Genomic DNA, 17,117 nt, shown 5'->3' with positions numbered 1-17,117 from the left:
TTGGTGTTTTGAAATAAAAGTTTTCTTTTGTATGGATATATTTACACCACAGAAGTAACTGTGATCTGTTGGAGAACTAGAAGTAGAGTCAGAAGTCCTGGGGAAAATCCTGTAGCTTGCTTATATTTTTAACCTTTCTTTCTCAAAATTGTGGTAACTAGATGAGTTCACCAATGAATATATATAGGAGTGACTAGTATAATGTCTAGATTTATGATTTAGTAAATGTAATTCTTATAACTGACTATAAAAGTGTTAAAGGAGTCAAATTGAAATAGAATGTTATCAGTGAAACTGAACTGTAGTAACTCTGGGAAATTTTATCTGTCCAAATACGTGTGAACTAAGGTTCTTACTATAGGGTGGTGTATGGGTTAGATATCAAAGTGTAAATGCAATTTTTTGATATATTTTAATTTAGTCAAATTTGTTGATGCTTTAATTTATACTTTTGAGTTTGTTGTAATTCAGGGAAAGGCTTTTCCAATTCTGAAATTCTTAAAAATTATCTGGTGTGCATGTGTGTGTGTGTGTTTACTTTTATAAATTCATTGACTTTAAATAAATTTCTGAACTTTTTGGAATTTATGCTCTATAAGGTTCAAAATTTTGCTTCAACTTTTTCTCCAGTTGGATATCCACTTACAGTAACCTTTTTAGTGCATGGATGTGCAGGTTATTCTTTAACTTCAAAGGTAATCATTTTTATTGAGTACTAGCTAAAACTTTCTTTTGTTTTATTTAGGATTTTCATAATCATGAAGAAATGAAAGATCTGATGGATGAAAATTGCATTTTGAAGACAGATATTGCTATACTCAGACAGGAAATATGCACAATGAAAAATAACAACCTGGAAAAAGAAAATAAATATCTTAAGGACATTAAAATTGCTAAAGATACAAATGCTGCTCTTGAAAAGTGTAGAAAACTCAATGAGGAAATGATAACAAAAACAGCATTCCGGTATCAACAAGAGCTTAATGATCTCAAGCTGAGAATATAAGGCTCAATTCTGAACTGTTGAAGGAAAAAGAAAGCAGGAAAAAACTGGAAGCTGAAATTGAATCTTATCAGTCTAGACAGGCTGCTGCTATAAGTAAACACAGTGAAAGTGTGAAAAGAGAAAGAAACCTAAAACTTGCTTTAAAGAGAACACAAGATGTTTCTGAACAAGTAAAAATGAGTTCTGATATTTCCGAAGTAGAAGATAAGAATGAGTTTCTTACTGAACAACTTTCTAAAACGCAAATTAAATTCAATACCTTAAAAGATAAGTTCTGTAAGACAAGAGATACTCTCAGAAAAAAGTCATTGGCTTTAGAAACTGTACAAAACGACCTAAGCCAAACACAGCAGCAAATAAAGGAAATGAAAGAGATGTATCAAAGTGCAGAAGCTAAAGTGAGTAAATCCACTGCAAAGTGGAACTGTGTAGAAGAGAGGACATGTCAACTGCAACGTGAAAATCCATGGCTTGAACAGCAACTAGTTGATGTTCATCAGAAAGAGGATCATAAAGAGATATTAATTAATATCCAAAGAGGCTTTTTTAAGAGTGGAAAGAAAGACCTCATGCTAGAAGAGAAAAATAAGAAGCTAATGAATGAATATGATCATTTAAAAGAAAGTCTCTTTCAATATGAGACAGAAAGCAGAAGCAGAAAGAGTAGTAAGTATCAAGGAAGATAAATATTTTCAAACTTCTAGAAAGAAAATTTAAACATTTGGTTCTGGATACATGTTGAACCTAGTTGAATATAAAAATCAGTAGATAAAAAGTGTGTTTACTACATTGTATAATTCATTTACATGAAGCATCCAGAGAAGAGAAATGTATAGGTACAAAAAGTAGATTAATGTTTGCGAAGGGCTGGGGCTGGAAGCTGGTAGTGACTGCTAATGGGCGTGAGGGATCTTGCAGTGATGGAAATGCTCTAAAGTTGGATTGTAGAGATGGCTGCACAGCTCAGAAAATGTACTGAAAATCTTTTAACTTTATGTTAAAACAGATACATTCTATAGTATGTAAATTATATTTCAACAAAGCTTTTTAATTAAAAAAAGGAAAAATATGTTTACTATATCAGCTTAGAAACATACCTTGTTTCCATAGAGGTGAGAGATGATTTACTTTGAGAGAAGACATTGTGTCATCTATGACATTTTATTAGGCACAGAGTCATATGTTAAGGTAGATAGTCCTGTACTGCTGAAATAATAATTTTAATGTCTTTATGTTGCCACATGTTAAGACCATGATGAAGTTATAAATGGAAATGTTTACACCTGAAATGAGTATTTTCAAATTAAAATTTAATTAAGTGATTTGCTTCGACACTTAATTCTAGATTTCCCAGATGAACTGAAGTGTATTGCTGTGTCTTATAATATCTTGCTTTAAGTAGTTTTTTATATATTTTAGTTGGTATAGCTTTATTATTATTCATATTAATTTAACTTAAATCTGAAAATATGTCAGTCTCAAATTACGTATTTCTATGACCACGTAATGTTTTAAAGGCACCTACTTGTTATAAAATTATAATTTAGGGTAAATGTGGTAAATTTTAGCAAAACCATATTTGATTTAGTCTTCCCACTGGTATTCATAATTTACTTAGAATATTTTTATTAATAATTAGCTCATAATTTTTATTTCAAGGCTCAATGACTATCATTTGAATATAACTTTGTCTAGTACAAAGATACTGTAGCTGCCTGTGATTTATGAGTTAGGCATTAGATCCCCATTTTCAGACTAAAGAGGGGTGGCAGGCTTCACGTACAGTGGGAATGGAGTAATTACAGGAGGGAGTTGTAGGAGCTTGAAGTCAGAGAGGGAGGTAGAGGCCTGTTTACCTAGGGCCTCAAAGGCCATTGGAATTTTACTTTTATTCTGAGACAGGAATCTGTTGGAAGGATTTGAACGGTTTATTGAATATGTTAGGAACTTTGAGGTTGAGTTGAGCTTCTAAGATGATTGAATGGTGGGATGAATCTGTTGTATTAAGAGAATACCAATTTGGCAGGAGGATAACACATTCTGCATCCCTCACTGAATTCAGTAATAAATAAAAGTGTGTACATATGATGAAAAGAAGGTGAATTGATGTGTGTGAGATAATTTTCAACGTAGGTATGTTAGAGTTAAATGTTATTAACATAATTTAATAATAAGGCAATTTATAAAATCAGTAACAAAAATATTTTATCAGGTGGTTGTGAGACAACTTCAACAAGAAGTGGCTGACAGCCTAAAAAAATTAACTATGTTAGAGTCTCCACTGGAAGGTACATCATGTTGTCACATTAATTTGGGTGAGACACAGGCCTCAAAGAAGAAATTATTTCAAGTGGAAAGTCAAGTATGTATGGAATTTAACATGTCGACAGTTATTCTGTAGCTGGTTGAATTATATAACATGTTTTAGGATACTAATTTTGGCAGAAGCTTGATTTTGTACTTTCATTATAATTAATTATTTCCATTTTACTATCTTTAAAATGTACTTTTTTTTTTATATTGTGACTTTTGTTCTACCATTTTGAAAAAGGATTGCATACCTATTCTCTTACAATATGTACCCTTGGAAAAGTTGATAATTATACATCATTCCTCAGAGAAAATTGACTTTTTTCCTGTTAAACATATATTCAAGTAATTTTTGTATTGCTATGATGAGACAGGCCAGATTAAATCAGAGGACAATGTTTAATGGAATGTTCCAGAAAATTGTCTTATTTCTTCACTTTTGTGAATGGACACAGAATCTGTGTCTATTTCGCAGATTCTAAGTTAACTTGTATAGAAAGACCATTATACTATTCTTTGAAATGTACGTGTTTTATGTTAATTTACAAACTATTTGAAAAGTTAGGCATTTTCTTTATTTACCTTTTATTTAAAATATACTATAAAAATATAGAAATATTTAGATCTGATACAGTATGTACATCAAAACTTGAGAGCTGAGAAAATTATCTGATCACCATTGGATTTTAAAAACAGTTTCACTGAGATATAATTCATGTATCAGACAGTTCAACCATTTAAAATGTGCAATTCAGTATCTGTTAGTATATTCACAGCATTTTCATCACCCTGAAAAGCAACCCTACATCTGCTAGGCATGACTGCAACCTTCCTCCATGTCCCTCCACCTACCCCTGTTGTAGGCAACCACCATCTACTTTTGTCTCCATAGGTTTGCCTGTTATGCATATTTCATATACGTAGAGTTAGACAATATGCAGTCCTTTGTGACTGGCTTTTTCCCTTAGCTTAATGTTTTCAGAATTCATGCATGTTTTAGCACACATTGGTAGTTTATTTCTTCTTATAGTTAAATGATACTCTATTGCATGGCTATACTGGTTTTCCATTCATTCATCAGTTGATGGACCTTTAGGTTAGTTTCCACTTCTAGCTGTTATGAAAAATGCTGCTGCAAACATTCACTTACAGGGTATTATGTGGACACGTGTTTTTATTTCCCTGCCATTGGACTTTATCCTCAGAGTTAATTGGGCAGATTTCAGCACTTGTCTTGCTCATGCTATCCTTTCTGCCTTCTCAGTTTCTGTTCATCTAGCCTCATTCATTCAGACCTGGCAGACAATTTTTTTGTTTTTATGAAGCTTTCTCTGACTGTTCTGACTCTGATTGACCTTATGTGTTAGGAATTGTTGTCTAGTCTGTGCATAAAACTTAGTCCTTAATTTTTCATGGCTTTTATTTTTTTATGGAAGATAATTTTGTCTCAGTATAAATTTGCTTAATGGGGGAATAATATATAATATGTATGCCACCTATCCTGCATACATTGAAAATATTTTAGCTTAGAAGTTTTTAGCATACAATTAAATATTTTATACCATACCAATTATTTGTTCTTTGAGATCTTGGCACAGTAAGGTTTATATTCTAAATGTATTTTTAGCAATTAAATATCAAATCTAAACCAATTAGTCTAATAGAGGTGAATCGTTCAATCACATGTTTATGTTTTTCTCACTATGAAAAAGAATCTAAATTGGCATTTTTTCACTATGCAGCCAGAATTGCGTTTCTGGACTGCTACCAGTTTGTTAGCTGAACAGTTCTGGCTGCAGCTTGTCTGATGAGCAATAGCACAGCTTCTCAATCTGAGTGCTCAGCAGAGTGCTTGTGAACCAGCACCACAGCAACAGTTGCTCAGAGGGAACTGATTCAGGAGCCTTGATTTAGCAATAGAGTCCAGGGTTTTCAGCTCAGTGTCTTTAGCCTGTCTCTGCTGGTCATGTCAGTTATGTACTATTCAATCCAGGAGGTGCTATTTACATTGTAGTACATACATAGTCATTGCCTACTCAGTCATGCACAGAGAAAGGTAAGTTATAAATTATATGCCCCCCATTTGCTGCAACTCTCAGTGGTGAGAAGAATGATTCAGTGCAGCTGTAGGAGACTACTTCCATTGGCATACCACCTGCCTAATATACACAATTTTGTTAAGATATACAATAAAATTATTATGCTAATAGCAAGTATTTTATGTAGCTCACTATGTTGCACGTACTCTTCTAAGTGCTTCATGTTAGTCCCCAGTTAAACACCTGGTTGGGGGAGGTGGCTCATGCCAGTAATCCTAGCATTTTGGAAGGCTGAGGCAGGAGGATCACTTGAGCCCAGGAGTTTGAGATCAGCCAGAGCAATATAATGAGACCCTGTCTTTAATAAATAAATAAATAAATAAATACTTAGAGGCATGGTGATGCATGCCTGTAGTCCCAGCTACATTGGGAGGCTGTGGTAGGAGGGTCACTTGAGCTTGGAATATTGAGGCTGCAGTGAGTGGTGATCAAGCCACTACACTCCAGTCTGGGTAACAGAGTGAGACTCTGTCTCATAAATAAAACGTTTTGTATAGATTCCCATAGAAGTGAGTTAGACATCAGGCATAGTATTATTAGCCACTTTGATGTCTGCCTTGGGAGTAAAACATATAATAAGGGACAGCATTAAACCATCTCAATCAATAGCCTCTAACTTCTCAAGAAGTTTCTTATCTCATGAATTTCTAAGCAACAGACTACCTGGATGAAGACATTTGGTGGACACCATTTTGAGATGAAGAATCTCAAATGGGAAGAAGGGAGATGTCTACTTGACTGGAGCTTCCCAATGATATAGTTGAGTGTCCCCCGAAAGAAACTTTAGAAACTTTAGAACAAGACTTTCATCGTGCCATATCTCTATGGAAAAGGAAACTCTTTAAAAGAAAACAAAGGCAAACAATTGATAATCTGATTCTCATGGGAAAGTTTTCATTATAAAAGAAAAAAAGGGCTGGGTGCCGTGGCTCATATCTGTAATCCCAACATTTTGGGAGGCTGGGGTGGGTGGATTACCTGAGGTCAGGAGTTCAAAAACAGCCTGACCAACATGGTGAAACCCTGTCTCTACTGAAAATACAATAATTAGCCAGGTGTGGTGTTGTGCACCTGTAGTCCCAGCTACTTGGGAGGCCGAGGCAGGAGAATCACTTGAACCCAGGAGGTGGAAGTTGCAGTAAGCCAAGATGGTGCCACTGCACTCCAGCCTGGATGACACAGTGTGACTCCATCTCAAAAAAAAAGAAGGAGAAAAAAAGGGACAAAGTAGACTGGTCCAAAAAAGAAGAAAGAAAGAAAAAAAGGACAAAGTATACTGGTCAATATTGTAACGGTGAGACTGTCCCCCTTTGAGATTAGAAAATAACGGTATACTCAAAGTAACATCAATAAGAACCAACATAAAATAGACAAGATTCACTGTCTACAAAAGTAATCTGCACCAAGTAGCAATGTCTGAGCGTGTGGTTGAGAATATTGTCTGTCATATGTGTACTAGAAGGAAGAGGCCTCAAGATAAAGGTCAGAGCTGGAAATGTAGATTAGGGAATCTAGGTTAAAGTTTTGAGATTTTAGGAGTCCTGAGAGAATTTAAAAAGTGGAATAGCAGCCAGGCGTGGTGGCTCACGCCTGTAATCCCAGCACTTTGGGAGGCCAAGGCAGGCAGATCATGAGGTCAGGAGTTCAAGATCAGTCTGGCCAACATAGTGAAACCCCATCTCTACTAAAAATATGAAAAATTAGCCAGGCGTGGTAGCACACGTCTGTAATCCTAGCTACTTGGGAGGGTGAGGCAGGAGAATTGCTTGAACCCAGAAGGCGGAGGTTGCAGTGAGCTGAGATCGTGCCGCTGCACTCCAGCCTGGGTGACAGTGGGAGACTCCATCTCAGAAACAAACAAACAAACAAACAAACAGAAAGGAATAGGACTGAAGAACAGAGGTTGCTGCATTTAGAAATGAAGCGGGGTCAGAGGAGCAGAGGGAACATTTGGTCACTGCTCGCAGTTGCTGCTGAGTAAAGCAGGATAAAGTCCTTCATGACCCTTGGACTTTTTTATTGGAATTATTAAAAATCAGATTTCCATATTAAAAACACAATAAGTGATGAAAAATAGATTTCTGGATGAGACCATGTGTCACAGAGGCCAATGGAAGGGGAGAAACAGGATAATAGAAAAACCACAAAAAGTAGACAAAAGTTGTGTTTTTGTTTATTATAGAAAACAACTTTATTTAAAGAGAAAGGGTTAAGAGAAAGGGAAAAACTGAAACCTGTGGGTGAATACTTACAGAGAATGACAGTATTTAGCTCAGCCTGAAGACAGATGAGGATCAAAAATGTAATGGGAAATAGATAAGAGTTTTCTAAAAATCATCTTAGTAAGATGTAATTTAAGAAAACTTGGAATATCTTAAACTATTAATGACAATGTTTCTAGAGCATCTTTAAAAAGTAAAATGTAAATATAACTACACATTTTTTACTAACCCTTAGTATTTTATGTGTAAAAACCCTTGTTTGTAACAAACATTTTGACAGTTTAAATTTCAGAAAATATAATGATGAAAGTATGTATCATTTTTAGCAGTTTTAAGAAAAGTGACTATTTTTGAAATCTACCCTTATTGGCATCAGGCTTATAAAATGCACTTTATACCCCTGCCTAAATACATATTACTCATTAACTTATGAGAAATAATATTTTTAAGATAAAACAGGGTCTCTAGATTTTACAAAAATAATTTTAAACACTTTTTTTTAAGCCTGAAGAAGAAAATGAAGAATTAAGGAAACTTTTTGTGTTAGTATCATCACTGGAGTATAATGTGAATCAAATAAGAAAGAAAAATCATGAATTAGAAGAAGAGGCAACTGGGTATGGTTTTCGTATTGTAGAACATGTTAATCATTTATTAATTGATTTAGCTCTAATTTTACTTGACTAAAACCGAGATACAAATTCCTTTTATGTCTCCATTTTCATAATTAAATGAACTCTATTTTAAAATGTATTTCAGAAACTCACAACACAACTTTATAGGCATGTGCATCATGGGGTTGGGAGTCAGCTGAGCTGCTGGGGCAAGGTTGGGATGAAAAAATTTGTATTAAAAATATGTATAAAAGAGAAACAACATAATCTGAAAATTTTTAATGCCAAAATATTATATTTATTTATTTATTTATTTTTATTTTTATTTATTATTATTTTTTTTGAGACAGTGCCTCTGTCTCCCAGGCTGGAGTGCAATGGCGCCATCTTGGCTCACTGCAACCTATGCCTCCAAGCAATTCTCCTGCCTCAGCCTCCTGAGTAGCTGGGATTACAGGCGTGTGCAACCACACCCGGCTAATTTTTGTATTTTTTAGTAGAGATGAGGTTTTGCAAAGTTGGTCAGGCTGGTCTCAAACTCCTGACCTCGTGACCTGCCCGACTCAGCCTCCCAAAGTGGCATGAGACACTGTGCCCAGCCACTTATTCTTTATTGATTTTGAAAACAATGCCAAAGCCTTGGACATACAACGTCAAGTGCACTCTTCATTATCTAGTTTGAATTTTTATTTCTGAAGATATTTTTGCTGTCTGTGGTCATCTTTTCTTCCTTTTGTAGTATCCTCTGCTGCATTCAAATTCTTTAAAGAAGACCTATTGTGTCATTCTTTAACATCAAAATTTATCTTGATATATAGCTTATATTTTGTTTCTGCTTCTTTTTCTTTTAGATATAAAACATATGGAAATTTACTCATTTTACACAGATACCTCCGTTGTATACACGAAGTATACTTATTATTAAACTTCTGTTTTACAGAAATAAATTTCATATATATAAAAATATATGTATAACTTAAAAGTAAAATGAGCATTCATATTTTGATTACAGATTTTTTTTTAAAAAATGGAATGTGTCTTTGAAGCCCTGAACACAGCTACTTTTCTATTTATTTACTGAGCACTTAAGTTGGTTTTCTGATTCTAATCTACATTTTTCTGTCATTGCCTTTCTCTATATGGTTTTGTATCTCTTTCATTTTGTTGACATTATGTCAGCAAAGATCTCTAGATCTCTCCTTCAAAGTCTTTAAATCGTCACACAACTCTCTGCCTCTTTCTTGGTCTTCTCTTTTTCAACATTGAATAATGGCCTTGATGCTTTTTGTGTGTACTTTTTTTCTTCTTATAGACTGTGAATGGGTATCAAAATATAATTTTTTGTCTTTTTCAAATGTATGTGTTTTACTTTTTTATCTTGGTTACTCATTTCTGGGTTATGGCTTATATTTAGTAATAGGTTATTTTATCTTAGCATACCAACATGGATAAGAATAGTTTATTTACAAAAAGTGTATGGTTAGGCCAGGTGTGGTGGCTCACACTTGTAATCCCAGCACTTTGGGAGGCCAAGGCGGGTGGATCATTTGAGGTCAGGAGTTCAAGACCAGTCTGACCATTCAAGACCAGTCTGACCAACATGGTGAAACCCCATCTTTACTAAAAATACAAAATGAGCCAGGCGTGGTGCTACATGCCTCTAATCCCAGCTACTTGGGAGGCTGAGGCAGGAGAATCACTTGAATCCAGGAGGCAGAGGTTGCAGTAAGCCAAGATCACACCATTGCATTTCAGCCTGGGCAACAAGAGTGAAATTCCTTCTCAAAAACAAAACAAAACAAAACAAAAAACTCTATGGTTGTAATACCACTTTACCTGCCATATATGCCATAAAATTGTTCTTAGATTATAATTTCATATAGAATGCTTCCAAACTATGCTCAGTTGAAACTGAAAAGATCATAGTTTATAGATGTGTTTCTTTGATATGCTATAACATAATATCTGTTTAAACAATTATTAAATATTTACTCTTAAAAATATTTGACTTACTAATTCCGTACATTTCTGCAGATATAAGAAACTCCTGGAATTGACAATAAATATGTTAAGTGTATTTGGAAATGAAGACTTCGGTTGCCATGGAGACTTAAAAACAGATCAACTGAAAATGGATATTCTGATTAAGAAGCTAAAACATAAGGTAATTTTTTAAAAAAAAATTATCTTAAGGTCTAGATTACATGTGTGAGATGTGCAGGCTTGTTACATAGGTAAACGTGTGCCATGATGGTTTGCTGCACCTGTCAATCCATCACCTAGATATTAAGCCCCACAGGAATTAGCTATTGATCTTGATGCTCTCCTTCTTGACCCCAACAGGCCCCAGTGTTTGTTGTTCCCCTCCCCGAGTCCATGTGTTCTCATCGTTCAGCTCCCACTTATAAGTGAGAAAATGTAGTGTTTGGTTTTTTGTTCCTGCATTAGTTTGCTGAGGATAACAGCTTTGAGTTCATCCATGTCCCTGAAAAGAGCATGGTCTCATTCATTTTTATGGCTCCATGGTATATATATACCACATTTTCTTTATCCCGTCTATCACTGATGGACATCTGGGTTGATTACATGTCTTTACTATTGTGAATAGTGCTGCAATGAACATACAAATGCACGTATCTTTATAATAGAATAACTTATATTCCAACATATGGTAATTTTAAATCAGTTTTGGGATTAAAAATCATGTAATTTGGGAACATACTGATAATGGAAAAACCCAAATTCTGCCAAAATATGTGGAGAAAAAGAGGATAAATATATCTTTTCAGACTTTAAATGCATCAGCCTCTTAGTTAATGTTCCCCAGATCTGGGGAGACCTAGAAAGGGAGAGATTGGGCTTCATTAATGAGGGCCATTTCAATCTCTTGGACCTGCAGCAGCCATTTCAAAATATGTCAGAAAAATATATTTGGGGGTTAAATATTTTGATTTCCTTCAGCTTCTTCTCTCTGTGATGCTGTACCAGAATCAGGTGAGAAAATAAGCCACATTATAAGAATTAATAAAACCCATCTGATGAGATTTGATAGTTTGAAGTGTGTGATTCTCAGACCTTTAGATAGAAATTGGGGCCAAAGAAAACAAGGTCTTATTCCTCAATATAAATCTCTCAGTACTTTGAGCAGTGAAAGAAAGATTTTTCATTTAATTTTACACAATTGATACTAATGAAAAGGAATAGTTTTTAAAATATAAACCTTTTTTCTATAAAAGGACATGCTGTTGATTCTCTTGTGTCTGTCTTTAACTCTGGCCAGTGATCTGAAACCAAGCAGTACCTGTCTCCAGACCACTAGTACCAAATTAATTTGGGGGGGCTGGGTAACAGGTTTATTGAGAAATAATGAACACACCATGCAAGTCACTCATTTAAAATATACTAGTCATTGACTTTAGTATTTTCAGAGAGTTATGCAGTCATCATTACAATCAATTTTAGAACATTTTCATCACCCTGTAAACAAACCCCACATCACTTAGCCATCTCACTAGTTTTCCCTTCCTCCCTCAGCCATAGGGAACCACCAACCTTCTTTATATAGATTTGCTTATAAGCCTCTGAAATAAAAAGCAAGTGGACTACTGTGACTGGCTTATTTCACTTAGCATAATTTTTCATGCTGCATCTGTGTTGTAGCAGGTATTGATGTGGGGTTTTTCTCCTTAGTTCAGCTACATCTGGGTTCTTCTCTCATGACAGGGAAAAATTAAGCACACAGACACATTGAAGGGTGAGGAGGACAGAATTTATTAAGTGAAAGGAAAGCTCTCAGCAAAGAGAGGGGTCCTGCAAACAGGTTTCTACCTCAGAATTGAATATCAGGAGCACATGAGCTGAAGAGGCCAGGATCCCCCTCTGCATAAGGCGTGATTTCCTGGTAGCTCCACCCCATCCCCCCAGTGCATGTTGGCCTCTGGTCTGCTGCCAGCATGTCCAGGCAAGACAAGTCCAGGTTCCCTTATCTGCACTTAACATCTGGTGTAAACACTTGTGGGGCTGGTTGGAGATTCTCCGGGGACCCTTCCATATCTGCCTAGGTATTTTGCTGTCTCCTCCTAATACAGTATCAGTACTTAATTTCTTCTTATTGCTGAGTGATATTCCATTGTATGGATACATCAAACAGTTTGTTTATCCATTCACCAGGGGATGGACCTTTGGGTTCTTTCCCACCCAAAGGTGATGGACGTTCTGGTTCTTTCCACTTTTTGACTCATATTAATAATGCTGCTGTAAACATTTATGTATGAGTTTTGATGTTTGCATGATTTTTATTTTTCTGGAGTATATACTTATGACTGGAATTTCTGGGTCGTATGGTAACTTCATGCTTAACCTTTTGAGGAGCTGCCAGTTTGTTTTCCAAAGTGGCTGCATCACTTTACATTCCCAGCAGCATTGGATAACGATTTTAATTTCTTTACATTTTTCCTAACACTTATTTTCACTTTTTTATTGAACAAAGATTTTATCTTGTGGTGTGAAGTGATACCACATGTGGTTTTGATTTACATTTTCCTAATGACTAATTACATCAAGCATCTATTAATGTGCTCATTATCCTTATCCATCTTTACATCTTCTTTGCAGATACATCTATTCAAAATCTTTGCCCATTTTTAAAATTGCATTATCTTGTTACTTATGAATTGCAAAGGTTCTTTACATATCCTATATATGTAAGTCACTTATCAGATATATACTTTTCAAATACTTTCTTCTACTTAGTGTCTTGCCTTTTCACTTCTTGATACTGTCTTCTCGGGCACAGCAGTTTTCAATTTTGAAGTCCATTGAATCCATTTCTCCTTTGGAGTCATAGCTAAGAAAACACTGCCAAATGCAGTCACAAAGATTTATGCCAGTGTTTTCCTCTGAGAGTTTTATAGTTTTAGCTGTTACAGTTAACTGTTTTATTTTGAGTTAATTTTTAAATAAGATATTTGGTCCAAATTTATTTATTTTTTGCACATGGATACCCAGTTGTCCCAGCACCATTTGTTGAAAAGACTATTCTTTTCCCATGTTGTTCTTTTGTTAACTTTATATAAAATCAATTGGCTGTATATGCACAAGTTTATTTTTATATTATCAATTCTTAGTTTGTTTATATCTATTCTTATGCAAGGCCAAAATGAATGTACTGAGAAGTTTTTTTCAATCATGTTGCATATTACCAGTTGTCTTATGTCATAATAAAAATTAAATTTAGTGGAATATCTTTAACTTCACCTTTTGTGTCTCAAAGGAGTCTCTGGCCAGCTTATACCTTACTTACTCTAAGACATGATGGGAAGCCAGGCCTATAAGACACACTTTATTTCTTTTTTCTCCATTAGTCTCTTTTCCATTGCCTCCCGCTATAGTTTTGTTTTCAGTAAGCTTTGGTCACAGGATCTGCTGACATAGTCTAATATTTAGTGCATTATGTTTTGCTAACTCATTATAATTCATAGAATCTTCCATAGGTGTTTACCATCCAGGAAGGAGAAGTTTAAGTCTGAGCCGCCAGCTTTCCTCAGTGGAAATCAAGTGAAGTCATCATCTTGCAGTTGACAGATGCTCTTTCCACCTGGTAGCTGGTTCTCTTGGGTAGCACTGTGGCTAATCCTTTTCTTGGTGCAGATCTTGCATTCTCAGAAACCACAGTTAGTTGTATCGACTGCCTTTTACTGAAACAGAGATGCACAGCTCTGCTTTCTAGCTCAGTAGAGGATTCTTGGAATATAAAGTTTAACTCATTCCAAGAAAAGGTCTTAGGAGTGCAGCACTTCAAAATCAGGTAATGTTCAGGCAATTTATCAGAGACACATAGTAGATTAGTATTTTGACTTTCAAAATTTCAGAGCCAAGTTGTGTGCTGTAGAGAAGCCTTGTGGTATAACATAGAGATGTGATGGTCTTAACTTCTCCAAACAAACAAGCTTGAAGTAAGGTAAAGGAGAAATTGCATTTGATTGCTTAACACTCAAAGCACACTATGTTTATTTTACTTCTGTGAAGACTAAAAATCATTTCATAATGGTCTCCTTATTTCCTCATTGAGAAAAGGAAAATAAAAATTAAATACTAGATCGATTAATAAATACTCAAAGCTTATCTTTTAGAATTTTAGTTAATTTAAATCAGGTAAATGTCTGATTTTGATTGTGTAACCAAGTATTTCTAGTTTTTTTCATACTATATGTCTTCTTCTTGCTTCCCAGTCTTATTTCCTAACTTGAGGGGAAACTGTAAGGAGACACCCTTGCCTTGTTATCAGAGTTCATAACTGAAGGAGTTTTAGGAAAAGTTCCTCCTCATCAGCTTAAGTCTCTCTCCTGGTTATCTGCTGCTTCTCAATAATGTTTGCCATCAATAAATTAACCTCAACATTTAGATCCTACTTTAAAGGAGACTCTTTTCTGCTGCCTAAGTTGTGTTTCCTGTTGTCTCTTTTTAAAACATTTTTCTAACAATTACCCAGAGTTTTCTGGCTTAAAAGAAAAACATTTATTTTGTTAATGAACCTGTGGTTTGGAAAAAGCTTGGCCAGGACAGCTCGTCTCTACTCCCTTCAGCTTCCCTAGGAACAGCTATCAGTTGGGGAAATGGAATCCTCTGAAGCTTTGCTCACCCACGTGTTTGACGGTTGATGCTGGCCATTGGCTGGAACCTTGGTTGGGACAGGCAGCATGAACACTGACACTGGCACTGCCAGGTTCTCTTTGTGGCCTGAGTGCTCTCACAATCTGGGGGCTGGGTTCCAAGGGAAAGCAGTCTGAGATAGGGAAGCCACATGGTATCCTTTTTACTGCATTCTATTCATTAGGAGGAAGGCAGTAAGGTTGGCTCATATTCTGTTTTTTTAAATGGGATCAATGTAGCTTCTCTTTTGTTTTAATTGACACATATATACATAATTATGGGTTATAGAGTGATATTTTGATACATGTAAATAGGGTGTAATGATCAAGCTAACTAGCACATTTACTACTTCAACCATTTTTCATTTCTTTGAATTGTGAACATTCACAATCTTCTGGCTTTTTAAAAATATACAATAAATCATAGTTAACCGTATTCACCCTACAATGCCACAGAACACCAGAACTCAATTCTTCTTATCTAACTGTAATTCTATATCCATTAACCAACCTACCTTCCCCTACTTCTTTGAGATTTTTGTTGTTAAGAGACAGGGTCTTGCTAGTGTAGTCTGGGCTCTGGGCAACTGTAGTCACCCAGATGGGAGAGAGTGGTTTGATCATAGTTCACTGCAGCCCCCAACTCTTGGGTTCATGTGATCCTCACACCTCAGCCTCCTGAGAAGCTAGGATTATGAGCATGCACCATTGCAGCCGTCTGATTTTTGACTTTATAGAAACATCTCCCTATGCTGCCCAGGTGCTCTGGAACTTTTGGCCTCAAGTGACTCTCCTGCCTTTGTCTTTCAAAGTGCTAGGAAATTACAGGCATCAGCCATGTTGCCCAGCCCTCAATTTTTCTTTAGCTCCCACACAGAAGTGAGAATGTGCAGTATTTATATCTTTCTGTGTCTGCACTTAACATAACATCCTCCAGACTGATCCACGTGGCCACGAATAACAAGATTTAATTCCTTTATACGGTGAATAGTATTCCATTGTGTATGTGTGCCACAGTTTTTTGTCTTTTCATTTGGTGATGGATATGTATGTTGATTCCATACATTAGCCATTGTGAATAGTGCTACAATAAACATATGAGGACAGGTATCCTTTTGATCTATTGTTTTCTTTTCTATTGCCTGAATACCCAGTAGTGGGCTTGCTGGATCCCTCGGCAGTTCCATTATCAATTTTTTGAGGAAACCTCATGTTGTTTTCTATAGTGGCTGCACTAATTTACCTTCCCACCAACAGCATGTAAGAATTTACTGTTCTCTGGAACCTCACCAGCATTTTTTTAAATCTTTTCAATGATAATAATTTATTCAAATTGAAGCAAGATTATATCATATTGTAGATTTGATTTGTATTTCTCTGAGGATTAGTGATACTGAGCATTGTTAAATTTATTTATTGGCTATTTGTATTTCTTCTTTCTAAAAAAAACTATAGTTAGATATTTTGCCCAATTTTGAACTCAGATTTTTTTTTACCGTCAAGTTGTTTGAATTTCTTGTACATTTTGGATATTAGTCCCTTATTAGATTAATAGCTTGACAATATTGTCTCCCATTCTACAAGTTTTCTCTTCACTCAGTTGTTAGCTGGACAGAAGCTTTTTAGCTTAATGTAGTACCATTTGTCTATCATTTGTTTTTTGCCTATGCTTCTAATGTCTTACCCATAAAAATCTTTGTGCAGACTAACGTCCTCAGGCATTTTCCCTATGTTTACTTATAGTAGTTTGATAATTTTGGGCCTTACATTTCAGTCTTCAATTGATTCTGAGTTTATTTTGTTATATGGTGTTACATAGGATAGTATCATTCTTCTCCATATGGATATTTAGTTTTCCCAGTGCCATTAATTTGAAGAGGCTGTCCTTTCCCCAGTGTATGTTCTTGGCACATTCATCCAAAATCAATTGGCTGGAAATATGTGGATTTATTTCTGGGTGCTGTATTCTATGGCCTTTACCCCAAGAATCATTACTTCTTAAAATGCAATTCCAATTAGCATGAAACATTTGCAGTTTAAGGAAAGGCTTATGGCATCAGAATCCTTACTTATAGGATTCATTATTTTGTGTTTTTTTGAGATAGGGTCTTTGTCTGTCATCCAGGCAGAAGGGCAGTGATGTGGTCATAATTCACTGCAGCCCTGAACTCTGGGTACAAGCCATCCTTTTCCCTCAGTCTCCCAAATAGCTGGGT

The 17,117-nt window shown here is 35.5% G+C and overlaps 2 pseudogenes; both read left to right on the top strand.

The window, feature by feature from the left end:
• Positions 1-1,723, top strand: part of LOC129030110 (putative ankyrin repeat domain-containing protein 20A2) — a 47,651-nt pseudogene extending 45,928 nt beyond the window's left edge.
• A 6,343-nt stretch (positions 1,724-8,066) lies between these two features.
• The window catches only part of LOC129030109 (ankyrin repeat domain-containing protein 18A-like), a 50,200-nt pseudogene continuing 41,149 nt past the window's right edge, over positions 8,067-17,117 (top strand).

Source organism: Pongo pygmaeus, chromosome 12, assembly GCF_028885625.2.
Source record: "Pongo pygmaeus isolate AG05252 chromosome 12, NHGRI_mPonPyg2-v2.0_pri, whole genome shotgun sequence".
Taxonomy (NCBI): domain Eukaryota; kingdom Metazoa; phylum Chordata; class Mammalia; order Primates; family Hominidae; genus Pongo; species Pongo pygmaeus.
Note: the sequence above shows the minus strand (reverse complement) of the source record. Positions and strands in the feature narration are given on the sequence as shown.